The sequence below is a fragment of the Neofelis nebulosa genome, chromosome 6 (genome assembly GCF_028018385.1).
Source record: "Neofelis nebulosa isolate mNeoNeb1 chromosome 6, mNeoNeb1.pri, whole genome shotgun sequence".
Classification (NCBI taxonomy): Eukaryota; Metazoa; Chordata; class Mammalia; order Carnivora; family Felidae; genus Neofelis; species Neofelis nebulosa.
The window spans coordinates 10,428,917-10,455,291 of record NC_080787.1 but is presented as its reverse complement, the minus strand read 5'-3'; the positions used below and the strand labels follow the sequence as shown (position 1 = coordinate 10,455,291).

At 41.3% G+C, this 26,375-nt stretch overlaps 1 long non-coding RNA gene across 1 annotated transcript in view; it reads left to right on the top strand.

Moving 5' to 3' along the window:
* LOC131513709 (uncharacterized) overlaps positions 1-26,375 on the top strand; it is a 157,546-nt gene that overhangs the window by 118,354 nt on the left and 12,817 nt on the right. Inside the window, exon 12 of the long non-coding RNA XR_009262735.1 lies at positions 8,911-9,001. This is a non-coding gene — a long non-coding RNA (uncharacterized LOC131513709). The remainder of the gene's footprint in view (positions 1-8,910; positions 9,002-26,375) is intronic.

The following is a 26,375-nucleotide window of genomic DNA, read 5'->3' as shown; positions in this document are numbered from 1 at the left end:
AAACTCAGTGTATACGTTACGCTGAGCAACCTCAAGCCACTGTGGCTCAGAAGCCACAGTGTGGATCAGGGACTGCCATGAGAACGGTACAGTTTTAGAACATAGTAATGGATAGAATTTATCTAACAATTATTAGTTGAGAGATTCCAGGCACTGTGATAGGAGCTGAGAATTCAGTGGTGAACAAAGACACCGTTTCTTCTTCATTCAACTTTCAAGTTATTAGAGGATCGGGCTTCCCTTAGTGTAAAAGTTCTCTCTGTGCACATTGGAGAAAGACGTGGCCTCTGGGCAGAGCTGCCCCACTCCTGGGATCACGGAGTGTAGAAGACGTCTCTCTGCCTCTTCACCTCTTCTGCTCTGAACATCTGCATAGAACAGAGTGCACCAGGACGCCAGTTGGAACTCTGCAGGGGAAACAGACACTTACAAGTCATTGAAAGCAAACAGGCAGAGTATTATTACAGAGGAAATTCTTGCAAGAGGGACTCGGTTGTGCAAAAGTCCGAGAAGCCCACCCTGAAGCTGAAGGGTGACCAGAAATAAGACCAATGGAAAGATGAGAGGGTACTTCTCAGGGTGGCTCATGGAATGAGGAGAAGTTCAGGTCACATGTGGGAGGGAAGGATTGGTAGGGCATGAGATTGGAGAGTCCAGGGGCTCCTCTGAAGGACGGATTCGAGGAGCAAGGAGCAGGCAGACTCCTGGGCACCAATAACATCAGTGGTCACCTCTGAAGGGGTTGAGTACCAGGAGCAGTTAGAAATACAGGACAAAACCCAGAGACAGGAATGTCGCAAAAGACACTGAGAGAGAGAAAATACGGTCTGTGAAGGGGGCCAGTGATGGAAGAACAAATGGAGAATGAATGACAGAAGATACTTCAAAGAAGGCTAGCCATTGGGAAGTGAATGAAGGAGCTAATGCCATTGCAAGAAGAAAAGTTGTTTGCTGTCTTTTGGTTTTGTCCTTACTCATAGGACACCAGCGCATCTCTAAAATGTCTATTTCCCTCATTCACTCTCCAGTGCTACTACACCAAAGCAGAGAAATGACCTACGGAAAAGATTAATCTTGCATTCATTCAGTAAATACTGTGGAGCACCTACTTCGGGCCAGGAGCGACACCACGGCTACAACGGAATGGCGGATTTGTTGATAATTGATTGTGTGTCAGTCTCTCTTCCCACGTTTTGACAAGTATCCCCTCATTTGCTCTCCCCCAGATCCTCACTGGGTACAAACCACTACTTATCCCGTCTTACCGATGAGAAAAAACTGAGACTCGGAGAAATTAAGTTGGTACCTAGAGGCACGTGGTTGTGTCAACAGGGCCTGCTGGTTCTGGAACACCTGCTCATAACCACCATGGCACCGGCCGACATACGACAATCCGAGGATTTGGTCCATTATCACTTCTTGTTGCGACTTTGGTCAAAACTCTTTTCTTGAAATTCCTAATTAACCCAAGCGTCCCAGGGCACTGAATTTACCTCTATCACGATTCTTCCTTCGAGTCGCTTACGTTGTTTTCATCAGCTATTGCAATGTGGCGTTCCAAGTTCACTTCCATGTGGATGTCGTACCAGGTGTTTATTGTTGCTGGTTTAGCACCTGGTAGCCATTGGGACCCTTCCAACTCTACAATTTCCCAACTTTCTTTTTTTTTTTTTTAATCATTTTAATGGGAGGGTCACATAGGGTTAGTTTCTCTACTGCTACAGTCTTGACGTTTGAATCATGGCTGGGTGGAGCACCGTCTCTCCTGCGACTTTCTCTTTAAGATCCTCTCTCTCCTCTCTCCATCTAGTTCTGACAGTGCTGATGAGATGACCAAAGGTGCCTGGCCTGATGCCAACTGTTATAGAAAACACGAGCAAGGTATCACCAGCATTTCACAGAGACCTACATTCTAAAGGATCTCATCAGAGCACAAGAGCTCTTCCAGATAATTAGTAATTGGTCCTCACAGCACCCCTGGGAAGTGCCTGGGTACGCAGCAAAGATACACAGAGCGTAAATGAGCTTTTCCGGAGTGCAGGACAATTTCCTCCTCAGTGAAATGGGGACAATTATAGTGATCCACCTTACAGGGATGTCAATTATTCACAATCTAAAAGCCCTGGGAATTATAACCTGCACTAGGAATACGTACACACAGCACACTTGTATTGGACTTAATTGACGTTCTCCTTTCCCATACCCCGCTATCTACAAATCACACCACAATGACACCCCTGGGTTTACCTTGGGTCCTGGTTATTGACATGGAGCCTGTCCCTCTGCATCAAAGATCTGCCTGGATCACACCAGAGGATAGAAGAACAGACCTGCCAGGTGTTGATGAGCCCATGACAAGCAACCTAAGTGGAATTCTGACAGGCCTTCACAGCCTCGTCCATAAACATAATTAATCAACACAGAATGCACACTCAGTAAGCTACAAGTAAAGCGGAACACAGAGTGTGAGGCTAAAGGGAAAAGCCAACAGATCTCATTGGATGATAGGAATTGTAAAAGCCCACCTGAATGGAGAAGGCACAAATGGAATATTCCGTGTGAACCCGCCTCAATGACCGCCTCCAATGTCCCCTCCCCCACCTTTGGACCCTGTTTGTTTGGGCCTTTGTGTCTCCCTCCTCTTTTCCATCCTCGTCCCCCACCACCAGGGTGATGAATTGAAATTGTGAGCCCCGGGCAAGGAATCTATCCTATATGTTATTTTGATTCAATTAAATCTGAAACACAGTTACAAAAACAAAGCCATTTCTGCTTCAGTGCTCTTCACCTGTGGTAACTGTTTATGCATTTCAGTGTTGGCACATTTACCGTTGGATTCCTTCCATTTTCTCTGCGCATTTCTTTAGACACTTCCTCATTTCATGCAGTGGCTCTGATTTTACTTGCTCTTGCACAAACTGGTGAATTGTCCTCTGCAGAGGTCACTGCAGGACTGACTCTAACATAATACATGTAAATAACAATTTTAGATGAGAGAAATCTCCCATATTTTACACTGACTACCTAAATCCTCAGCTCGCCTAAAGAGACGTGGGGCAGGGATGTAGTCCAGCAGGTGTAGAAGGGACACTGAAGATAAAGGAAAAGAGGAGGAAACTGAATGATCATCAGATACAGTGAGAAGCAAATGAAAATTCATAAGCCATCCAAAGAAATGTCGTTCAACATATAAGTTAGACCAACTCTTGCTAGGAAATACCGGTACCTAATGCTTTTTATCCCAAAAATATGCAGCGAGGTACTTTCAACTTGGACTTTTTTTGAGGGCAGAGAAAAGCCAATGGTATCACGTCTATGATTTCCAGAGAAGTTGAAAAAATTGAAACAGATCATCTCTTGCTATCGAAAAGGAGGCAGAAAGAGAGGGCCGGGGAAATTAGAGCCAATAGGTCTTGGAACAATTGCACAAACTCCTCAAACCTAAGCGACTAGAAAGTTCCATGGTTTTCATTAGTCGAACGCTTGCCCCACCATTGTAAACCTGACCCTTGGTTGATTGCCCGCATAAAGGAAAAACTGGTTCGGTGACCAAGGGAGAAATTTTTATATTTATCTTGGGAAAAGCAGGAGTGACTATCCACATTTTAATTCTAAAGCTGCACTGAATAATAATAATAATAATAATAATAATAATAATGCCCTAAAAATACAAAGCAAGTTACAAATACAGCAAGCAATGATTTCCAGAACTCTCTTTCCAAATGCAACAATGTGGCTGGAAAATCATCCATTTTGGAGCTAAACAAAGATTTGTTCCTTCGCATTAAGCGAGAAAATAGATCGTGCCAACCCCAGAAATCAACACTAACTCTGTTTTGAGAGCTTAAGAAAAATTTTCAGCAGCTCAGGCCATTGATATTGAACAAGAGGAAATTTAAAGCATTCCACCCAGAGCTCACAGTGGTGTCCACAGTGTGTATGGAGATAGACACACATGCATTTGGGAATGGTTAGGCTCGGAGTAAGCTTGTCAATGCTGATTTAAAAATACTCTGTCAAGCTGTTAGGAAATGCCTCATTATGAAGAGAAACTCTGCTTTGGGGTGGTTGATAAAAACAAACACAGTAGTTAAACTTTATAGATTAATGCTTTCTTGATATTTTGTGCAATACTTTAAAGACAAGGTATTGTTGGAGATACGAGCATGTAGAAACCAAGAAATATATTAACTTATACAACAGAAATGCATAAAACATAAATTTATGTAAGTACCAAGCTACAATATATTTTTGTGCCTGAATTGTCTAATTTAGGTATTTACATATTTTAAAGTTGCTGTCAGTCTTCCCTGTCAGTTTTGTGCTGTATAAATCTGGTGAACGAAGGACCCAGGGCATTCATATATTATTTATTCATTTATTTGCAAGATTTGTCTAGCATACAGTCTCCAAATAGCTAACAGCATTTTGCCAGGGTTTAGCATTGGGACCTTGGAAACAAGCAAGTAAGAAATTTCTTCAGCTCTTTGGGTATTGTGGCTATGTAGCAGGACAAAACAACATGGATTTAATTTAATGAATCTCAATTAGAAAAAAAAAGATTAAGGGATAAGAGAATTTAAGCATTTTTTTTAAAGTTTACTTTCAGAGAGAGAGAGAGAGAGAGAGGGAGAGCCAGGGACAGGCAGAGAGAGAGAGAGCAGGGGAGGGGCAGAGAGAGAGGGAGAGAGAGAATCCCAAGCAGGCTCTGCACTGCCAGCACAGAGCTTGATGTAGGGCTTGATCTCACAAACCATTAGATCGTGACCTGAGCTGAAATCAAGACTCAGACACTGAACCGACTGAGCCACCCAGGTGCCCCATAATTTAAACATTTCTCTGCCTGACTTATTTCACTTAGCATAATGCCTTCCAGTTCCATCCACATTGCTGCAAATGGCTTGATTTCATTCTTTCTCATCGCCAAGTAGTATTCCATTGTGTATATAAACCCCAATTTCTTTATCCATTCATCAGTTGATGGACATTTGGGCTCTTCCCATAATTTGGCTATCGTTGAAAGCACTGCTATAAACATGGGGGTACCTGTGCCCCTATGCATATGGGATACATGTGCACTCCTGTATCCTTTGGATAAATTCCTAGTAGTGCTATTGCCTGGTCACAGGATAGTTCTATTTTTAAATCTTTAAGTCAGTCAGAGAAAGACATATCATATGTTTTCACTCATATGTAGATCTTGAGAAACTTAACAGAAGACCATGGGGGAAGGGATAGGCGAATAAATAGCTGCAAACAGGGAGGGAGGGAGGCAAACCACAAGAGACTCTTAAATACAGAGGACAAACTGAGGGTTGATGGGGGTTGGGAGAGAGGGGAAAATGGGTGATGGGCATTGAGGAGGGCACCTGTTAGGATGAGCATTGGGTGTTGTATGGAAGCGGTAAACCATGGGAATCTACCCCCAAAACCAAGAGCACACTTCACAGAGTGTATGTTAGCCAATTTGGACAATAAATTATAATTTAAAAAATTAAAAATTAAAAAAAATTTAAACACTTCTAATTCATATTCTGAAGAGTGATATTTCTATGTCACTAAAGATACCAAGATGATGTTAATATTGGATGTAACAGCCTGATAAGACACTATCCTTGGCTGGAATCGATGCTGACTGTATTTCAAGGGAGGTTTACAGTCAGGTGATAAAATGTTTACAGGCCTAAACACAGCAATAGCAGAAAAATTCTGATTGATCCATCCACCCATTCGTTCATTCATTATGATAAGGGGTCTCCAAGGATTTGTTTTTGGTCCCCTGAGAGCTCTGTTTCTCACAGTTGTCTGTATCCACCTGTTCCCTCCAGTGCCTCTCTGAGTGATCTTTTAAGTAAACATCTCAGGCTTGTATATACATCAAAGTCTCAACAGTCTAGTGCTATAGAATGTCATATGTGGGTTGAAGGATGAGATTTGGGGGGCCCAGATTGATAAAAGAGGATGGCCAGTGTCGTATCAGTTAGCTGCAGATCGGAGGTAGATTCCTAAAGTCTCATTCTCATGCAGGTTCCTCCAGCAAAACTTCTTGTGTTCATTAGGGAACAAACATGGGTACAGTGTCGCCTTGTAAAGTCAGTGCTTACATCCAAGGTCAATGCTGGGCGTCTGTGCATATCCCAGAGAACTGTTTGAGTTTAAGTAGCTCTTTCAGGATCAGGAGGCCCCATGTCCCACTTGGATATTTCCTCTAAAACGAGTGGGAAACAGAAGTTTTGTCCAAGGGGTTTCCTGTGGAGAGAAAAACACGGTCACCGAATCACTGGGTTTTAGCACCATTTTAAAGAGAGCTGGGGGGTTGGGTCATATGCTTAAAGAATAATTGAAAATACTTGAGGCTCTCTGCACCCGATGATCTCACAGGCCTTTCCAGCCTTACCTCTGTGGATATGGCTCACCGGACAATGCCAATGCCTTGGAACGACTTCAAACCATGTCTTTTCAATGACAGCCTGAGTTCACAGGACCTCCCTGTGACAGCAGCCAAGTGATCTGGCCCGGATTTTTGTTCCATGCCTGAACTCATTCTTTGCTGATAAAGTTATACCCATTCTGTTGCCAGGTTCCGCACCCTGCAGTTCTCCCAGGGATCCCACAGCTGGCTATGGCTCTCACTCAGTGCTGCTCTATTGGAGCTGTTATGTGGAACCCTGGTACCCCAACCAAGGCTTCTATATCTCTACCTGCTCCCCCCTGAAAATTGGGCCTCCAAGGAAATTAGCAAGGATGTCTAATTTTGTTCTGAGGTTGCATGTGCTCAAACCACAAAGCGGTGTTTTCTCCCTACATTTATTACATGAAAGGTTTTGTGTCCAAAGAGTTGTTCTGGGGAAGCTTCTTTCCTGTCACCCCTTCCTTCGTCCTGATGTACCTCTTCTGCAGCACATAACACACGGCAGCCAAGTGGAAGGAAGCTGACTGAGTCTTAGAAGGTGTAGCTCCAACCCTGCCATCAGCCATCTGCTTGCATTTAGGCAAGTCTTTAACATCTTTCTGAGTTGCAGTGTCCTCATAACAAGCAGAAGAACATCCATCTACCAAGTGGGAAATATGTGTCATAAGAGAGTTTGGAAAAATATTTTACAGGGCTATCTATGAGCCGACCAGCACAAGTACAGAGCTGTGTGAAAGTTAAAAATGTCACTGCTGTTCATTTGGTCCTTCCTTTCTCCTCCTCTCTATTTTGGCTTTTGTTGATTTCTCTTAGTCATTCAACTTGCTTGAATGAGCGAATCGCAACTATGCCTCGGGAACTATGATAGGTCCTGGGGCTTTGAAGTTTAGTAACACAGGTCCCTTTCTTTAAATAGCTGGTGATCCCATGGAAGACACAGCAGACTAGAGATTACCTGTTGAAGACCCCAACGAAGATGTCTGTACGGGCTTCGTCATCATCATCAAAGACTTCCTGGATGAGGTGATCTTTCACGGGAGGGGTGAAGGGACAAAAAATGCAGGCGAAGATGGCAAGTTTAAGAAGCAAGCAAGCCTACCTCCATCAATAGGGGACCATGTGTACAGAAGCTCGGGGGTAAAATAGCTTTAAGGATTTGGGAATGTGAACCGCCTCCTTATTTCTGCAGCACAATGGAGTGGTGAAGACCAGGGGGGCGGCAAGGGGCTAGAATGGCACTCAGGGCCCTTTCCAGTCACAGGGAAAATCTCGGGCTTTGTCCAGGGCTTGAGCAAACAGCGATCTGTCGCTGCTCACGGTGACTGTCTCAAGAGAGATCGAGTCGGTGCCGTGGATGTGTGCAGACACGCGGGGCGTGGGGTCCAGTCGCTATACAATAGTTTCCATTTTGAGATCATCCAGATTTGCAACCTCCCACCCCCATATATATACATTAACTGGTTGGGCCATGTCCTTCAGCATGATTTAAGTTTTAATCCATCTCAAAATGGGGGTAATTCGAGTTGCTAAAAATCGGTAGGTGTTCAGCGGTCTGACTCGAATGATTGATGGGATTAAAATCCAAATGCGAGGAAACGGAACGCCACACTCTAAAACCACAAGCACGATGGCCATTAAATTGGACGTGTCAGGGCAGTTTTGTAGTCACTATGTGATGGACCAAAAAGGTAGGCAACCGAGATTGTCATTCCATGGTATTTATTTTAAAAAACTGAAGGAGGAGCACCTGGGTGGCTCAGTCAGTTGAGTGTCAGACTCTTGACTTCGGCTCAGGTCATGATCCCCAGGGTTGCGGGATCAAGCCCTGTGTTGGGCTCCGTGCTGAGTGTGGAGCCCTCTTGAGAGTCTCTCTCTCTCTCTCTCTCTCTCTCTCTCTCTCTCTCTCTCTCTCTCTCTCTCTCATCCTCTGCCCCTCTCCCCCCGCCGACTCCTGCTCACATGCTCTCTTGAAAATGAAAATAAATACGTACATAAATAAAATAAAGCCTTGTGATTTTTATTAAAAATTTTCAGTCCCTGTTTCTGTAACTTGGTGGTGGTATTAACAGTGTTTTATGGACCCAGGCAGTAAAGGTTCCTGATGTGCTCTGTACTTATAGACTCTCTGGTCTTCCTTCTCCTTCTCAAACCCCCCTCTCCCTCCCCCTCCTCCTTTTGCTCTTTATTGCAAGTAATCGTTTTTTCTTTCTTTTTTTCTTTTTCCCCCTGCAACCTTTGGCACTGATTTTGTCAGGCCTTCAGAAATCATTTCAAAGTCTCTTCTTGCTTATTTTTGGAGACAGAGTTTCACCCCAGGGGAATTAATTTCCTGACCTCTCCCGGTTCCTAATAACTAACACACCCACTTGAACCCACATCTATGCAATTATGGTTTACCCATAATCTTTGGAAATTAGTTAAAATTACTTAAAAATATTTGTCTTCTATTTACGTGGGAATAACAACCTAGGTTCACTTCCTGGTGTTTTCTCCTTCAGGTTAAACTGAACCATTTCTTTTTTGCTTCATGCTCAAGGAGACCTGCGACACCTAATTTTAAGACTTTGCTAACCAGACACCCATGTAGAGGTACATAATGATTTTTCAGTTGAGACCAGTACCCATGTAGTTAGAATCTTTTACTTCTCAGGAAAGCAATTAGTAGTAACATTAAATCCAAAGGTCCTTTTTATTTTTCTTTTTTAATAACAAGAGTTTTTACCGTGTGCTTTCTGTTTGAAACTATACTCAGTGCTCTGCAATTTATGTTTTAGCTTCCATAATGTTAGCGAGATATTAATATATGCATGAAGAGTTGCAGTGAACGTAATTACAGTGGCAAAGTGATAAACACAAAGCTATTCTGCCTGGTAATATTATGTATTTAACAGGTTTATTTGTTCAACAGTTTTAACTTTAATTATGTTTTGCCATTTGGGATTTTTAGACATGTAGCCATCATAGCCCTTCTCTGGCTATTAGTCTAAGAAGATTGCATTCATTATAAAAATAATCTGTATTTGTTTATTTAATTTTTTTTTCATAATGCCTTACAAGTAAACTAAAAAATGACAACTTTCTTTGCTGCTGGTGTTCTGTGCCTCATTTGGATGCTAAACACATCGGTTTCCATTCCTATGTGTGGCAGGGGAAGGTGCCGAATCGGGTTCTGGTCCCAGGCCTGCGGGGTCTCAGGAGCTGTGCTGGCTTCTCTCACACAGACTTGGCGTTCGGTGTTAGGTGTCCCCCAGACGCTGGCTCCAGAGTACACTGGGACAGTCCAGTGCTTTGGGAAGCACACTAACAAAACATGAACAGGCAACATGGCCCGTAGCTGATGGATGGTTGCAGAGGCCCAGCCTTCCTAACGGCTAGGGTAGGCCTTCTGTGCTCAGCCACAGTAGAATAGTCTCCCGGCAGTTCACCCCTGCGGGCAGCGAAGAGGACATTGGAGTACCCCCCAACGGGGTGAGTTTGTAGGAATGTAATGGACCCACGTCACATCACTGAAGTTGCGAGAAATGTACTGGTTTCTGTTTTGCAAATTGACTAGTATATGTTGTGCTCATTATTTTGGTGCTGCTGCAGAATGCAGCGTATGCTTCAGGACCAGACGCCTTTTTCTGCCCCAGATGACTGTTCAGGCACCTTCCTCGGCAGTCCTCTTTAGCTGAGACAAATTATTTCTGCAGTAAAGTCTTTCGATAAAAGCAGGTTTTTCCCCTACCTGGCCTCATGGCACATTTTATTTGGCTTGCATCGTGTTGTCGCTGGAGGTGTAATGTACCTGCAGTCAAGTGCACAGATCTTGGGTGTACAGTGTGACAAATCACACTCGTATGTGTGGCCATGCCTCTCAGGATGTGGAACAGCAGGATACCCCATGAGCCTCTCTCATGTCTCCCTCTCAGGACTCCACCTTTCCCCCGCGTAGCGTGCACAGAGGTATTTATTTAGGTTTTGATAAAAAGCAGATTTAAGGTTAAAGAGATAGTGACAACTTCCTGATGACATATCGTTATTAATTTTATTATTTGGGCATCAAGTGTTTAAGTACAGTTGTTCATCCCTGATAAATACAACTGCAAAGTACCGTGTGCCAGAGGAGACAAAAGTTCTTCCTCATTCACTCATTAAACAAACATTCATTGTCATACATAAAATGCATTAGTTGCAGGAAATAGATTAAAAACCAAAAAAAAAACAAAAAACAAAAAACAAAAAACAAAAAAATGACAAACCACCCAAAACAGAAAACAAACAAAAATGCACCACAGACCTTGCCCTGTAGGGTTCTGTAGTTATGATCCTTTGGCTATTATTTTAACCACGGTTGCAAATGTGTGTGTGTGTGTCACATACACATACACATACACATATTCACACACAGACATGCACCCTTTTCTCCTCGTACATAAAACTCAAAGAAACACACACACACACACACACACACACACACACACAAAGGAAGACCAGATGATATGGTCAGTATGTTGGATGAGCCAGGTCAGTGGCTTCCATGAGGTCAAAAGCATTCTTCTGCTCCTGGTAGATTTACTCTGGTATCTTGGGTATGGATCTTGTTGCCTTAGGACCAGCTTCTCCCTCTTCAGCTTGGTACTTCATCTGGACCACAAGCTTGGTTCTTGCTGACCTGTTTCCTGGAGTGAGTTTCCATTGTCTCTTGGTCCACACTCTGAACCCGACACACCGTCTCCTCAGACAAGTCTGGCTGCTGGCACCCGTGTCGGTTACACCTCACTGCTCCTCCAACAAAAGTAGAGTTCCAATTGTGGGCCCTTGCTGTAACAAGATAACCTTGGCATAAATATTTGCATTTATAAGCAGTTTTCCCCGTCCCTTGATTCCACCAGAAAATACAACATTTTCTTTGTAAATTCTCTTTCCTTGGAAATTTCCATGGAATTCTCCTGAAGAATGTCTTTAGGACTTACCAGGTTGGTAAGTCAATGATTGGAATTCTCTTGAAGGATTTCTTTAGGACTTACCAGGTTGGTAAGTCAGTGATTATTTTTTTTTGTCTTGAATTGAGTTTTGTCTTTTAATACCCTTGAAGTAGGATGCTCGATGGTAGAACTCCTGTTATGAGAACATGGACCTTTAATATGGCCAGCAATCCCCAATTACTAACACACACTCACACACACACACACACACACACGCTTATGCTTATGTACACGTAATGGCTTTACAACTTTTGCAATAGTTGTTTAGCTATTAATTTTTCTTTCAATTTTAAAGTGGAGATAGGACCCCACCGTGAACTTGTCAAGCTTTTTCCCTTTACAAATTTAGCTTCAGTTTGAAAGGAAATGTAATTGATGAAGCCCTTGCTGTGTATCATGAGTTATGGGTATCTAGCATGGATTAAAAGGAAAGAAACAATATCACAGGAATATGTGTGTGTGTGTGCGCGCGTGTGTGTGTGTGTCCATGAAGAAAAGCATCAGTGTGGACTTGGAGTGTTTAATCTACCAAAACTTTGTTATTCTCTTTCCTGTTTGTACCAGTTTGAATTATTTGGCTCTATTTGGTTCTATGGCAGGATATTCAGTTTCGGAATAGAAGAAATCGAAGCTTAGTTCATATACATGCAAGAATACCGTGCTCATTCAATCATATAGAGATAGAAAGAGTAATCCAATGCGAAGAATTTCTTCCCCCTATTCTTGTGCTTTTCCTAAGCTTTTAGGGTATGAGGGTATGATCTACTTCTGCCTGTGGTATCAACTTAGACTTTTTGATACTCCGGAGGATACTCCACAGCTGAGCCTACAAAATGACGACTCCCTTCTTGGTGGCACTCTGTCATTGCTGATGTCATAGCTCGCCCTTCTCCCACACATGGCAGGTGCATCATGTATGGGGTATACCTTGCGGTGTGCATAAAAAACACCATGCTGATCACTTATTCATCTCACCTTTGAGCCTTCTTTTTGGAAAATAGGTATTCTATGAGAAATAGAATAGAATTTCAAAACCTAGCAAAATAATGCACAATGATTAAGAAAAACTACGTTTTGGTGGAAAGTCCATTCTTGCTTAATTTTGTAAAGTGTAGAATTTGCTTCTGGCATTGGGTTGGTGCTTTGTAGAACATAACAGAGCCATAGATATTGCCTTCATGTGTCTTCAAAATCTTCTTTTAGAAGCCGGATGTCTTGGGGCGCCCGAGTGGCTCAGTCAGTTGAGTGTCTGACTTCACCTCAGGTCATGATCTCACAGTTCGTCAGTTTGAGCCCCACATAAGGCTCTCTGCTGTCGGCACAGAGCCCACATTGGACCTCCTGCCCACCCCCTGGCCCTCCTCCGCTTGCTCTCTCTCTCTCTCTCTCTGTCTTGAAAATAAATAAAAACATTTTATAGTGAAACACAAATCCATAAAACCAAGAAAAGTTTTCAGGAAACTATAGAATGTCATCATTTTTGTGTTTTGCACCATCTAACATGTGCAGTGTGTATTTCCGGGTACGACAAGCATGCAGAAAGACAGTATCACCAATTCCTTAAAAGGCTGCCGAGTGTATGAGATTCATGAGCAATAATGACCAAACAAAAATCGTTACTTTTGTGCTCAAGTCTTAGCATTTTAACTCAATACAGCTTGGTTTGCCCTAAATGGTTTTGCATGTCCTGGTTAAAATTAGAAAGAGCATGAAAGTGATTTGAGTGGATTCCTACAAAATAATGTTAATATAAGTCCCTCCCACTGGTGACTAATTGATATTGTAAGCAGAAAGTATATTTATACTATCAAAACTAAAAACATTATCCAACGAGTTTTTACTGAGTAAATTTGGATTAGTTGGCTGACTTCAAAGTTGAGTCTAAAGGAAGCGAAAGGTTACATCCTTCAGATCAAATAACACAGGTCATGCCTGTGAATAAAATGAAGTATGTTGACTCGGTGGCATTGACCTTATAATAAGTTAATAATGAAAAACTGGCTGTATCTAGAATTTAGCAGCTCTTAATAATAGAGTTATTATTAACTTGTTAATAATATGTTTATTTATATATTTTATCTTAAACACAATTACCAGTCTCATTATTCTCAGATAAAACAATGAGCTTTTGAGAAACCTACATGGCATTGTCCAGAATTAAAGAAAGATTTTGAACATCATAAGCAGAGTCCACCAAAAGCATATCCACACTTCATAAGTTACTCTGTGCCCTTAAGGTCCAAAAACTTAACGCAATTTATGTTACAGAATCAACACACAGTTTCATTGTAGAAATTACTTTCAATTTTTGAGTAACGTATTTAAAGTATCATATTCTCAGAAATGTGTATTTTTAAAAAGATAAACAGTCACTGGCTTAACTGTTTCCAATTATTCCTGTGACTGCTTGGAAGTTTATCCATATGGTTTTCCACATTACCATTTGATGTTTAGACATGAGATTATTGGAATAATTCTGTGAAAAAGCATAGACAGCTGGACTTTCGGGAAGAGTAACTAAGGGATTTATAAGGTAGATAAAAAGCAAAGATGGCCTGAATCTCCACACAATCCCAACACATTCCTGTCTCCTTTGAATTTTTTTTTTTCGTGTTCATTTATTTTTGAGAGAGAGGGAGAGAGAGAGCACAAATGGGGTGGGAGTGCAGAGAGAGAGAGGGAGAGAGAGAGAGACAGAATCCAAAGCAGGCTCCAGGCTCTGAGCTTCAGCACAGAGCCCAACATGGGGCTCGAACCCACAAGGTGTGAGATCATGACCTGAGCTGAAGTCAGACGCTTAACCGACTGAGCCACCCAGGAGCCCTGATTCCTGTCTTCTTTGTAAGGCTGAGGACACTGAGGGAATCTGGGGGCAGTGGCCTGTGTCCATAGTTGCTGGTTTGTCTAGCTCTGTTAAACATGAGTTGTCAGTCTGGAATGTTAGTGTTCAGGAAGCAGTCATTGTGTAAGAGACATACAAAAGGTGGGATAGTCAGGGTCCGGTTGCGGGTGGTCAGGATGTTGAACCACCATCCCAAATCCCTGGCTTTGCATGGTGAGGGATGTTGGGAACAGCACAGCCAGGTGGAAATGGTCTCTGGAAGCAAGCTCAAGTCCCCATTTTATCCCTTACAGGTTCTCCGACTTTGGGCAAGGCATTTAACCACTCTGAATCTTGTTTTATTCATGTTTAAAACAGGAATAGTAATGGTCTTGTCTCTTAGGATGACTAGAGAAATGAAATGAAATTTATGCTTATAAATGTTTAGCAGTATGTCTTTTATATGATAAAGACACCAATAAATGGTAGCTATTATATTATAGCTACCCATTATATTTTCCTGCATAGGCTATATAAAGCCTTTATGTATTTGTTCAGAGGTATGTATGTCCACAGCTTAGCTTGACATGATTTTATGTAATTAGTAGTTGCCAGCACATTTATTAGGGAGGGATTGGCCAATAAATAACATGAAATTGACCTTTGGGAAGATCTTTTGAAAATCACCCATGGCTGAGATTTAGAGAAACATAACCAACAACCTACCTAACCATCATAGGTAAAGTCATGCGGTTAGGTATTAAGGAAGGAGCGTTGCTGGTATTGAACCTTTAAGTATAACTTCGATACTGTATACACTAGAGGACTCCCTGTAGTTATGTGATCAAATGAAGGGTAGAACAACACAGGGTTCATTTGATACTCCACAGAATCTAGGAGAATAAGGAGTAAGAAACTCAAATTGTATGAGAAGTTTAACCAAATATAACATAGACCTATTTTCTGATATAATGGACCTAATTTTCTTTTATGCCGGGTCATCACATCACTTGGTCAACTTAGGCACTTAGGAATTTGACTCATATAGATAATGGCCCTCTTACAGGTAGTATGCATTTATAATGCGAACTGCTTGGGATCTTTGTGCGTACCATGTGTTGTCCCAGAGAAGGTCATGAACTACCACCAATTTATGAATATTATTTCATATTCATAAGGCATAAAATTTTTTTGAGAAGCTTGTTAGCTAGAATATGAAAATTTAGCCAATGAAAGAACCGAGGATCTAAAAGATCCGCTCAGATTTATAAAACCAATCATCGTAAAACCAAGACTCGCCATTTCTGAACCACTCATTTTATTTTTACTCTGTTTGCTTTGGTCAGATGGTCCATTTTGGACAAAGCGGAGTGTACCTATATTTACATCCAGCACATAAGTGTTCCAAAATTTCAAGTTGAATTGATTTACCTGTTTATTTCCCCAAATTTCTTACTGAAGCAATTTCTGACTATGACCAAAATTGCAAACATGTAAGTATTGAAGTAGGACCACATGCTGTTTTCACCCAACTTAAAGCAGGAAATGTTGGCAAGGATAGAAAATCCTTCTTGGATGGTTTCCCATTGGCTTCCAAAGGGAGTAGATAAGCAATGTATGAATACCCAAACATTTGGGTTTTTTTTTTTTTAATCTTCACTAAATCCTTACACAAACTTTAAAAATCCTATCCACCCCTCATTTATCTACACAATATATTTGGAAACAATAAAGGAAAATCAATGAGGCATTGAGTTGGCAGGTTCGTGGAACCTGAATTCAGTGTTTGACTTTGAAAAATAGGGCTGTAGCAGAGCTGCTGAGATATCCCACTGGGAGGGGAAGCCGATGGTAAGCCGGGAGAATGTGCTGCCCTGGGTGTCTTTGGAATTGGTAGTACTCAGGTTTGTGGATGCAAATCCAGAGCAACATACCGTTCGTTACTCATCCGGAACTCAGTCATCTGAGCTGATAAGGTGGATGCCACACAAGCACAAAGGAGCTACAATCCAAGATTTACTGTAGGGACTGCGTAATATGTAGGTACCTGCCAATGCTACTTGGGATGATTAGCAAGCCTGTAACAGCAGAAACATGAAATAAGTAAAGTGACAGTATAAAACCTGTAGTAGGCATTTACCGAATTCACAAGTATTCTGAGAGAGAGGGGCGGGGGATGTTGGCATTAGATTCAAATACAAGAGGTTTTCTCTTTATACAATCTATCTGTTCATTAGATGAAATACACATTTTTAGGTACCTGGATCTTTTTTTTTCATGATTTTTTAACTTCATGGTATCTCAACCCTTGTCTTTTTTTTTCAGTTTATTTATTTATTTTGAGAGAGACAGTGTGTGGGGGGGGGGGAGGGAGAGGGGTCGAGAGAGGGAGAGAGAGGGAGAGAGAGCTCCGCACTGTCAGCACACAGCCCAGTGCAAGGCACGAACCCCTGAACCATGAGATCATGACCTGAGCTGAAATCAGGAGGCGGATGCTTAACCCACTGAGCCGCCCAGGGACCACTAAGTGCCTGGATCTTAAAGAAAGAGGAGATTCTATAGCCTTAGGTTGTGCTTCACAGAAAGGCGATGGGCCAGCCTTATTCTAGACCTAATAGACCAGAGGTTTGCTTTTTTCCCCTAAATGCAAGAATTCTGTCTACGAATCCATCCCCAAAAATCTGTTTGTTTCTTAAGTTAGACACTTAGTGATCTCCTGCATATTCAGGTCTAAAATTTTTGTTAATTATATTTCTTGATTGCCACCTTTATGCCTACATTTAATTCTTCTGGCAAAAATGATACATTGGCCTTGCAATAAAGATTGTAATATTACATGGGCACCTGGGTGGCTCGGTTGAGCGTCACACTCTTGATTTTGGCTCAGGTCATGATCCCAGCGTCTTGGGATGGACTCCTGCATCTGGCTTCATACTGAGAGTAGAGCCTGTAAGAGTCTCTCTCTCTCTCTCTCTCTCTCTCTCTCTCCCTGCCCTCTCCCCAACTCACTTGCTCTCTCTAAAATAAAAAAAATTAAATTAAAAAAGATTATAATATAGATTTTGGATTAATAGAATGGATATTGACATGCGTTTTGGTTATTTGTTACTGAACTGATTCTGAAGATACAAATACTGTTTATTTCACTCCATATTCTTTTGAACTTTACTATAGTTATACCCTATATTACCCATAGTATAAGTTTTTGGGTAATTGTATGGCTACTCGTTAGTACTTTTCTGACCTCAAGCAGACCTATTAAGCACAGAGAACTCTAAAAAGATCTCTATGCTGTCAACAATAGCCAAATTATGGAAAGAGCCTAAATGTCCATCAAATGAAGAATGGATAAGAAATTGTGGTTTATATACACAATGAAATACTACATGGCAATGAGAAAGAATGAAATATGGCCTTTTGTAGCAACGTGGATGGAACTGGAGAGTGTTATGCTAATAAGTCATACAGAGAAAGACAGATACCATATGTTTTCACTCTTATGTGGATCCTGAGAAACTTAACAGAAGACCGTGGGGGAGGGGAAGAAAAAAAAAAAAAGAGGTTAGAGAGGGAGGGAGCCAAAACATAAGAGACTCTTAAAACTGAGAACAAACTGAGGGCTGATGGGGGGTGGGAGGGAGGGGACGGTGGGTGATGGGCATCGAGGAGGGCACCTGTTGGGATGAGCACTGGGTGTTGTATAGAAACCGATTTGACAATAAATTTCATATTAAAAAAAATAAAAAATAAAAATAAAGAGATCTCTCTGAATTGGTTTACAATGAAATTAATTAATGGTGAGACAGTTAAATAGAAAACATTTTTAAAAGTACCTGTGAATTAATACACCACTGGTATTTCTTAGGCATTGGAACGTCTGTATTTGTAGCTCTCTGTTTTCTTATGCACTCATGGAAAATGAAATGGGATTTCCCTAGTTTTATAAGCAGAAGGATGTATTTTATTAATTTACCTAACCATCATTTATTGAGGAAATGCCATTGCCAGTGTATGAAACAGAGAGAGCCCATGCTATCTTGGAGATTATATCCCAGTGGGAGAGAGAGAAAATAAATGTGTCACAGGCATAATAATTTCATATCCAGACAAGTTCTATGAAGGAAGTCAAACAGGGTAATATGTTAGAGTTTAATGTGGTAAAGGGAAAACTTTTAGAAAGGGGAATGTGAGAAAAGTCTCTGGGGTTATGAATTTAAACTGAGACAAGAAGGAGGAGGGGTGCCTGGGCGACCCAGTCGGTAAAGTGTCCAACTTCGGCTCAGGTCATGATTTCGAGGTTCATGAGTTCAAGCCCAATGTCGGGCTCTGTACTGACAGCTCAGAGCTTGGAACCTGCTTCGGATTCTGTGTCTCCCTCTCTCTCTGCTCTTCCCCTGCTCAGGCTCTGTCTCTCAAAAATGAATAAACGCTAAGGGAAAAAAAAAAAAGAAAAAGAAAGAGGAAAAGGCAACATACGAAGATGCTGGGAATTAACACCGTGAAATCTGAGACTGGAATGTGCTTCGCAGATACAAAAACAGGGACACGTTAATAAAACACCGCGCCCCGAGGTGAGTTCTTCTGTGAATCACAACAGCAGCCTTCCCTACACTGGCTTGGTGAAATTCTGCCCTCCCTGGGCCCTAGAGAACAGGTCTGTGTGAGGGCCAAGCATTTGGTCTGCCTTCTGGATGGGATGATCTGAGACTAGGTTCTCTGTGAGGTCACCGTGCAGGGACCGTGGGGGGTAAATACCCGAGCCCCTTTCTCTTTGCCCAGGGTACACGCTAGCTCACATTTATCTGTTTCCTGGGCAGTTAGACGTTGCCATGCGACTGACTCGTACCAAGAGGGTGTGGATGGAACCGGCAAGTGTCCACGCAGTTCCCTTCCTCTTTCCCCACGTGTTTGCAGAATTCAGATAACTGTGAGGCCCTAAGGAGGGCGGGTCCACACGGCAGACCGTGCCTGAATCCCTACGTAGCCACGTGCAAGGCGACCTGCCTGTCGGCAAGACTTATTTCGGACCAAATGTAAGTCCTCCACTTCTGTCTCGTTAAGTCCCTGCGTGTCTCAAAGCGGCTGGCGTTGTGCCGACTCACCCAGCAGACCTACTGCGTCTCCTTCTGTGTGGACACCCTCCGTCTTCTCCCATTCTGACTATGTCTCCTGCCATACAACCCCCAAATTACTTTCTGCTGCCCAAACGTCTGCATCTCCCCAATTCAGAATGAATGACTAGCAGCTTTCAGAGGCCAAGGGCCCACAAAACGGGAAGCTGTCAGCGAGTGGCCACTATCGCAGGGTATAAGATACGGTTCTTAAAGATAGTTTATTACTATACCTGAGATATCTCAGGTATCTCAGGAGAGTGGGGGCAGAATCCACAAGTGTGATGCTTTGTTCCCTGCACGGCTGAAGGCATACTTTGGGCCAGCTTCTAGGAAAGCTTCCAGAATCGCAAGTGTCAGGCTCTTTCTTAGTTTAGGGGCTTAAGGTGTGCCTGATTCGGCACCTTGAGAATGAGAGAGAATGCAAGGTACATCTTGCTCAAATTGAAATCTTCCCGATGTAAAATAAGAATTATCTTTAATTTTTAAGAAGTCATGCTTTCCTCCCCCTTCTTTTTAAAAAATTTTAAAAATGTTTTTTATTTATTTTTGAGAGAGAGAGAGAGAGAGAGAGAGAGTGAGAGAGAGAGAGAGGTAGAGACAGAGAGGGGAGAGGGAGACACAGAATCCGAAGCAGGCTTCAGGCTCTGAGCTGTCAGCACAGAGCCTGATGCAGGGCTCGAACACAGAGCCGTGAGATCATGACCTGAGCCAAAGTCAGATGCTCACCCAACTGAGTCACCCAGGCGCCCCTCCTCCCCCTTCTTACATATGGACCCTCCCTTTCAGAAAAGGCTCTCGTCTTCATTTATTAGTGTCCTTCCATCTGTCCTCAAGTGACAAGTGATTTAATGCTTACAATAAAAGTCATTACGACTTCCATGGTGAATGGTGGGAAATTACATTGAGTGTGGTAATAAACTATCTTTAGGAACCATATAAGGGGAGAGAGGCTGAAAATTCAGTTGCAGACACATGAGTGAAGCATTAGGGAAGGACTTCCTCTCCCTGACTGGTGCATGAAGCAGAGAAGGAAAGGTGGTTTTTCTTTGAAGACCTTCCCCTTCTCGTCTCCTGATTTGGTGTCTGAAGGACTTTAGACGCACCAAGTGCAAGTTGTCACTCTTCAGTGGATGGGTTAAAAATCCACGGCTGAGAAAGTTGGGGGGAAATACGGGCTTTAAAGCCAAGCAGGTCAGACTAATTTTGGCCACTTTGTATTACCACGTCCAGATCTCATTTTTCTCCGTGGTTGATAATACAGTTCACTGCACAGGGTTGTTGTGATGTAAGCTATAAAGTGATTGGCAAATAATAACAATCACAATGGTAATTAAACTAACAAGGAAATGAATAAAATGATGAAATTGACTGAGTGCTTGGGTGCACCGAGCCCTGCCTTCATTGCTAAATGTGGCCTCTCACAAGTATCCTTGATGGGGAACTCTACTGTCATCTTTTTCACAAAGGAAGAAATAAAGGAACAAAGATTCTGTAACTTGCCTAAGGTGGCATTCTAAATAAGTATGAATTCCTGCTACCTTCCCAGAAATTGATACTGTTTTTGTGACTCCGTCTGGCTCCCTCTCCTTTTACTTTAAATACTCTGCTTGCCTGGAGTTTAGGCTGAAGAATTTGGGTGCTCCCTATCTGTCCGTCAAGAAGAATCAGATAAAAACAGTCAATTTGAGTGTAGTCTGTCAGGAAAGAAAAAGGATATGAAAGAAGTCAAATAAAACCTAAATAAATGGAGAGACATACTGTGTTCATGGACTGGAATACTCAGCATAGTAAAGATGTCAGTTCTCCCCAGCATGATTTATAGATTGAACCTAATTTCTATTAATATCCCTGCAAAGTTGTTTTGGACATAGACAAGCTTATTCTTAAAACTTTATATGGAAAGACACAGTACCGAGTAAGCTGAAATTATTTTGAAAAGGAAGAATGAGGTGGGAAGGGTCACTCTATCTTACTCTGTAGCCACAATAGCAAGACAATATGGGTTGGCAGAGGGATAGACTCATGTATCCATGGATCAAATTAGAGAACCCAAAAATAGACCTACAAGAAATGTATTCAGCTGATTTCTGACAACAGTCCAAAAGATGGTCAATGGAGGAAAACTAGCTCTTCCTACAAATAGTGCCAGAGCAATTGGACATCCAGAAGAAAAAAAAAAAATGACCTTAGCCTCAACCTCACACCTTGTAAAAAATTTAATTCTACATGGACAACAGGCTTAAATTTAACATTTAAAACCATAAAACTTTGAGAAAAAATAGGAGGAAGTCTTTGAGAACTAGACAGGCACAGAGTTGTTAGATTCCATGGGAGGGAAAAAACTGATAAATTGGATCCCATTGAAATTGAAGAACATGGGGCACCTGGCTAGCTCAGTGGACTGTGTGACTCTTTTTTTTTTTTTTTAATTTACATCCAAATTAGTTAGCATATAGGGTAACAGTGATTTCAGGAGTAGATTCCTTAGTGCCCTTTACCCATTTAGCCCATTCCCCCTCCCCCAACCCCTCGGGTAACTCTGTTTGTTCTCCATATTTATGAGTCTCCTCTGTTTTGTCCCCCTCCCTGTTTTTATATTATTTTTGTTTCCCTTCCCTTATGTTCATCTGTTTTGTCTCTTAAAGACCTCATATGAGTGAAGTCATATGATTTTTGTCTTTCTCTGACTGACTAATTTCACTTAGCATAATACCTTCCAGTTCCATCCACGTAGTTGCAAATGGCAAGATTTCATTCTTTTTAATTGCCAAGTAATACTCCATTGTATATATATACCACATCTTCTTTATCCATTCAGCCAACCATGGACATTCGAGCTCTTTCCATACTTTGGCTATTGTCAGTAGTGTTGCTATAAACATGGGGGTGCACGTGTCCCTTCGAAACAGCACACCTGTATCCTGTGGATAAATGCCTAGTAGTGCAATTGCTGGGTCGTAGGATAGTTCTATTTTTAGTTTTTTGAGGAACCTCCATACTGTTTTCCGGAGTGGCTGCACCAGTTTGCATTCTGACCAACAATGCAAAAGAGATCCTCTTTCTCCGCATCCTCGCCAACATCTGTTGTTGCCTGAGTTGTTAATGTTAACCATTCTGACAGGTGTGCGGTGGTATCTCATTGTGGTTTTGATTTGTATTTCCCTGATGATGAGTGATTCTGAGCATTTTTTCATGTGTCGGTTGGCCATCTGGATGTCTTCTTTGGAGAAGTGTCTATTCATGTCTTTTGCCCATTTCTTCACTGGAGTATTTGTTTTTTGGGTGTTGAGTTTGACAAGTTCTTTATAGATTTTGGATCCTAACCCTTTATCTGATATGTCATTTGCAAATGTCTCCTCCCATTCTGTCGGTTGCCTTTTAGTTTTGCTGATTGTTTCCTTTGCTTTATTTTGATGAGGTCCCAGTAGTTCATTTTTGCTTTTGTTTCCCTTGCCTCTGGAGACGTGTTGAGTAAGCGGTTGCTGCAGCCAAGATCAAAGAGGTTTTTGCCTGCTTTCTCCTCGAGGATTTTGATGGCTTCCTGCCTTACATTGAGGTCTTTCATCCAATTTGAGTTTATTTTTGTGTATGGTGTAAGAAAGTGGTCCAGGTTCATTCTTCTGCATGTCGCTGTCCAGTTTTCCCAGCACCACTTGCTAAAGAGACTGTCTTTATTCCATCGGATATTCTTTCCTGCTTTGTCAAAGATTAGGTGACCATACATTTGTAGGTCCATTTCTGGGCTCTCTGTTCTGTTCCATTGATCTGAGTGTCTGTTCTTGTGCCAGTACCATACGTGTTGATGATTATAGCTTTGTAGTATAGCTTGAAGTCCGGGATTGTGATGCCTCCTGCTTTGGTTTTCTTTTTCAAGATTGCTTTGGCTATTCGGGGTCTTTTCTGGTTCCATACAAATGTTACGATTATTTGTTCTAGCTCTGTGAAGAATGCTGGTATTACTTTGATAGGGATTGCATTGAATATGTAGATTGCTTTGTGTAAGATCGACATTTTAACAATATTTGTTCTTCCTATCCAGGAGCATGGAATCTTTTTCCATTTTTTTGTGTCTTCTTCAATTTCTTTCATCAGCTTTCTATAGTTTTCAGTGTATAGATTTTTCACCTCTTTGGTGAGATTTATTCCTAGGTATTTTATGGTTTTTGTGCAACTGTAAATGGGATCAATTCCTTGATTTCTCTTTCTGTTCCTTCATTGGTGTATAGGAATGCAACTGATTTCTGTGCGTTGATTTTATATCCTGCAACTTTGCTGAATTCATGAATCAATTCTAGAAGTTTTTTGGTGGAATCTTTTGGGTTTTCCATATAGAGTATCATGTCATCTGAGAAGAGTGAAAGTTTGACCTCCTCCTGGCTGATTTGGATGCCTTGGAGTGTGTGACTCTTGATCACAGGGTTGTGAGTTCAAGACCCACATTGGGTGTCAAAACTACTTAAAAATCTTAAAAAAAAAAAAAAAAAAGAAAGTGAAACACAGAACAAAGCAAAACTTTCACATTGTGAATGACCCCGTGAGGAGGGTGGAAAGACGAGCACCAGACAGGGAGAAAATGTTTGCAGAGCACATATCTGACAAATGAAGAATGTCTAGAATATATTAAAAACTCTCCAAACTAAGCAGTCTAATTAGAAAACACATAAAAGGTACGGACAGACTATTCACCTAAGATGTACAATTGGCAACGGAGCACATGAAAAGGTGCTCAACATCTTTAGCTGTTAGGGCAATGCAAATTAGCACCCCAATGAAAGATCACTGCACACTCATCAGAATGGCTAAGATAAAAAAAAAAAAAAAAAAAGTGAAAACAGCAAAAATCTGGTGAAGATGTGGAGAAACTGGACCTCTTGTGAATTGCTGGTGGGAATGTAACATGGTACCATCACTGAAAAGACTATGGACGTTTCTTACAAAACTATAAGTGTAACTGTCATCTGAGCTGGCAAGTGCACTCGTGAGCATTAGTTAAACTTATGTTCATGTAAAAACCTGTCCACAGATGTTGAGAGTGGCTTTATTTATAATAACCTTAAACTGGAAGCAACTTGAAGGTCCTGCAGTGGGCAAATGGTTTCACAAAATGAGGCACATTCTTGCTGTGGAATACTACTTAGCAATAAAAAAGAATAAAATATTGATATACATGAAAATTTAGACAGATTTCAAGGGAATTATTCTGGGTGAATAGAGGCCAATCTCAAAACAATTACATACATAAAAAACGATTCTATGTTTATGTTACTCTCAAAATGACAATATGATACGGAGACTATAATAGCAGTGGCCAGTTGTTAAGTCAGGAGGATAGTGTATTACTACAAAGGGATGATAGCAGAATTGATCTTCATGGTAAAAGAACAGTCCATATCTTGACTTTGGTGGTGATTACATGAATCTACATCTGTGAGAAAATTGCATACAGGTACACTCACGTGCATGTACCGCTTGAAATCTGAATAACATCTGCAGATTAGGCAAGTGCCCATTTCCTGGTTTTGATATTATACCATAGTTATGGAAGAAATTACTACTAAGCAATTTAGTGGTGGGTACATGAGACCTCTCTGTACTGTTTTTGCAACTTCCTATGAATCAATGGTATTTTTCCAAAACAAACAGTTAATATGTAATTTTTAAATAGAAAAAATACTAGCATGTAGAAATAAATCCAACAGTAGATATACAATTCATGACAAAAGTTATAATTTAATAATGCTCAAAAGAGGAAGCCGAAATAATAGAGGATATACTGTGCTTTAAGAGGGGGAAGTTCCAACGTCATCATAAAGAAGGGAATTTTCCTACAGTTAATCCATACATTCAATGCCATTGCTTTTAGATTATTAATGAGCCTTCTCATGGAACTCAATTTATTGAAAAATTCTGACAGAAAGTATAAAGTTATTGCATATATTATAAAGACTATGGGGCACCCGGGTGGCTTGGTCGGTTAAGCATCTGACTTCAGGTCACATCATGATGTCACCATTCATGGGTTCAAGCCCCATGCCAGGCTCTGCACTGACAGCTCAGAGCCTGGAGCCTGCTTTGGATTCTATGTCTCTCTCTCTCTCTCTCTGTGCCCTCCCCCTTCACCCTCTGTCTCTCTCTCTCTCAAAAATAAATAAACATTAAAACATTTTTTAAATCAATACTATAATATCTAGACTTTTATGGTGAACATTTCACAACACATACATTAAATTACTATGTTGTAAGACTAATACAATGTTATATGTCAGTTGTATTTCAGTTTAAAAAGAGTTATTAAGAAGCTATAAACGGGGGCGCCTGGGTGGCGCAGTCGGTTAAGCGTCCGACTTCAGCCAGGTCACGATCTCGCGGTCCGTGAGTTCGAGCCCCGCGTCAGGCTCTGGGCTGATGGCTCGGAGCCTGGAGCCTGTTTCCGATTCTGTGTCTCCCTCTCTCTCTACCCCTCCCCCGTTCATGCTCTGTCTCTCTCTGTCCCAAAAATAAAATAAAAAATGTTGAAAAAAAAAATTTTTAAAAAAGAAGCTATAATCATTACAAGTATAGTTCAGGAATAGAAAAAAATATTAATAGAACAGCATAAAGTAGAAAAAGAGCACAGAAACTCAAGGAGTTTTATCAAGTATTGGAGAAAAGAGAGACTATTCAATACACGGTGTTAGGCCAACTTCCTGTTCACATGGAAAAGATAACATGCAGTCTCTTTCATACACTATTCGTTAATGAAGATCAATGACCAAATATGAAAAACAAAACCGTAAAAATGTTACAAAAAACAGCAAAAAACCAAAACCAAACCCAAATCCTTCATTATATTTCAGTTGGGAGAAATTTCTTATAGAAAACATGAATAGCACAACACCCAAAAGTAAAGATTGATATATTTGATTACATTAGAATTGAAAATTTCTATTTGGCAAAAGGCACATGAAACAAAGCACAAATGGGTGTAAATATTGCCATCCAGAGGAACAAACAAACGACAGGGGTTAGTACCCTGAATTGGTAAATAAATCCTACAAATACAAGGAAAGAAAACCCAGTAG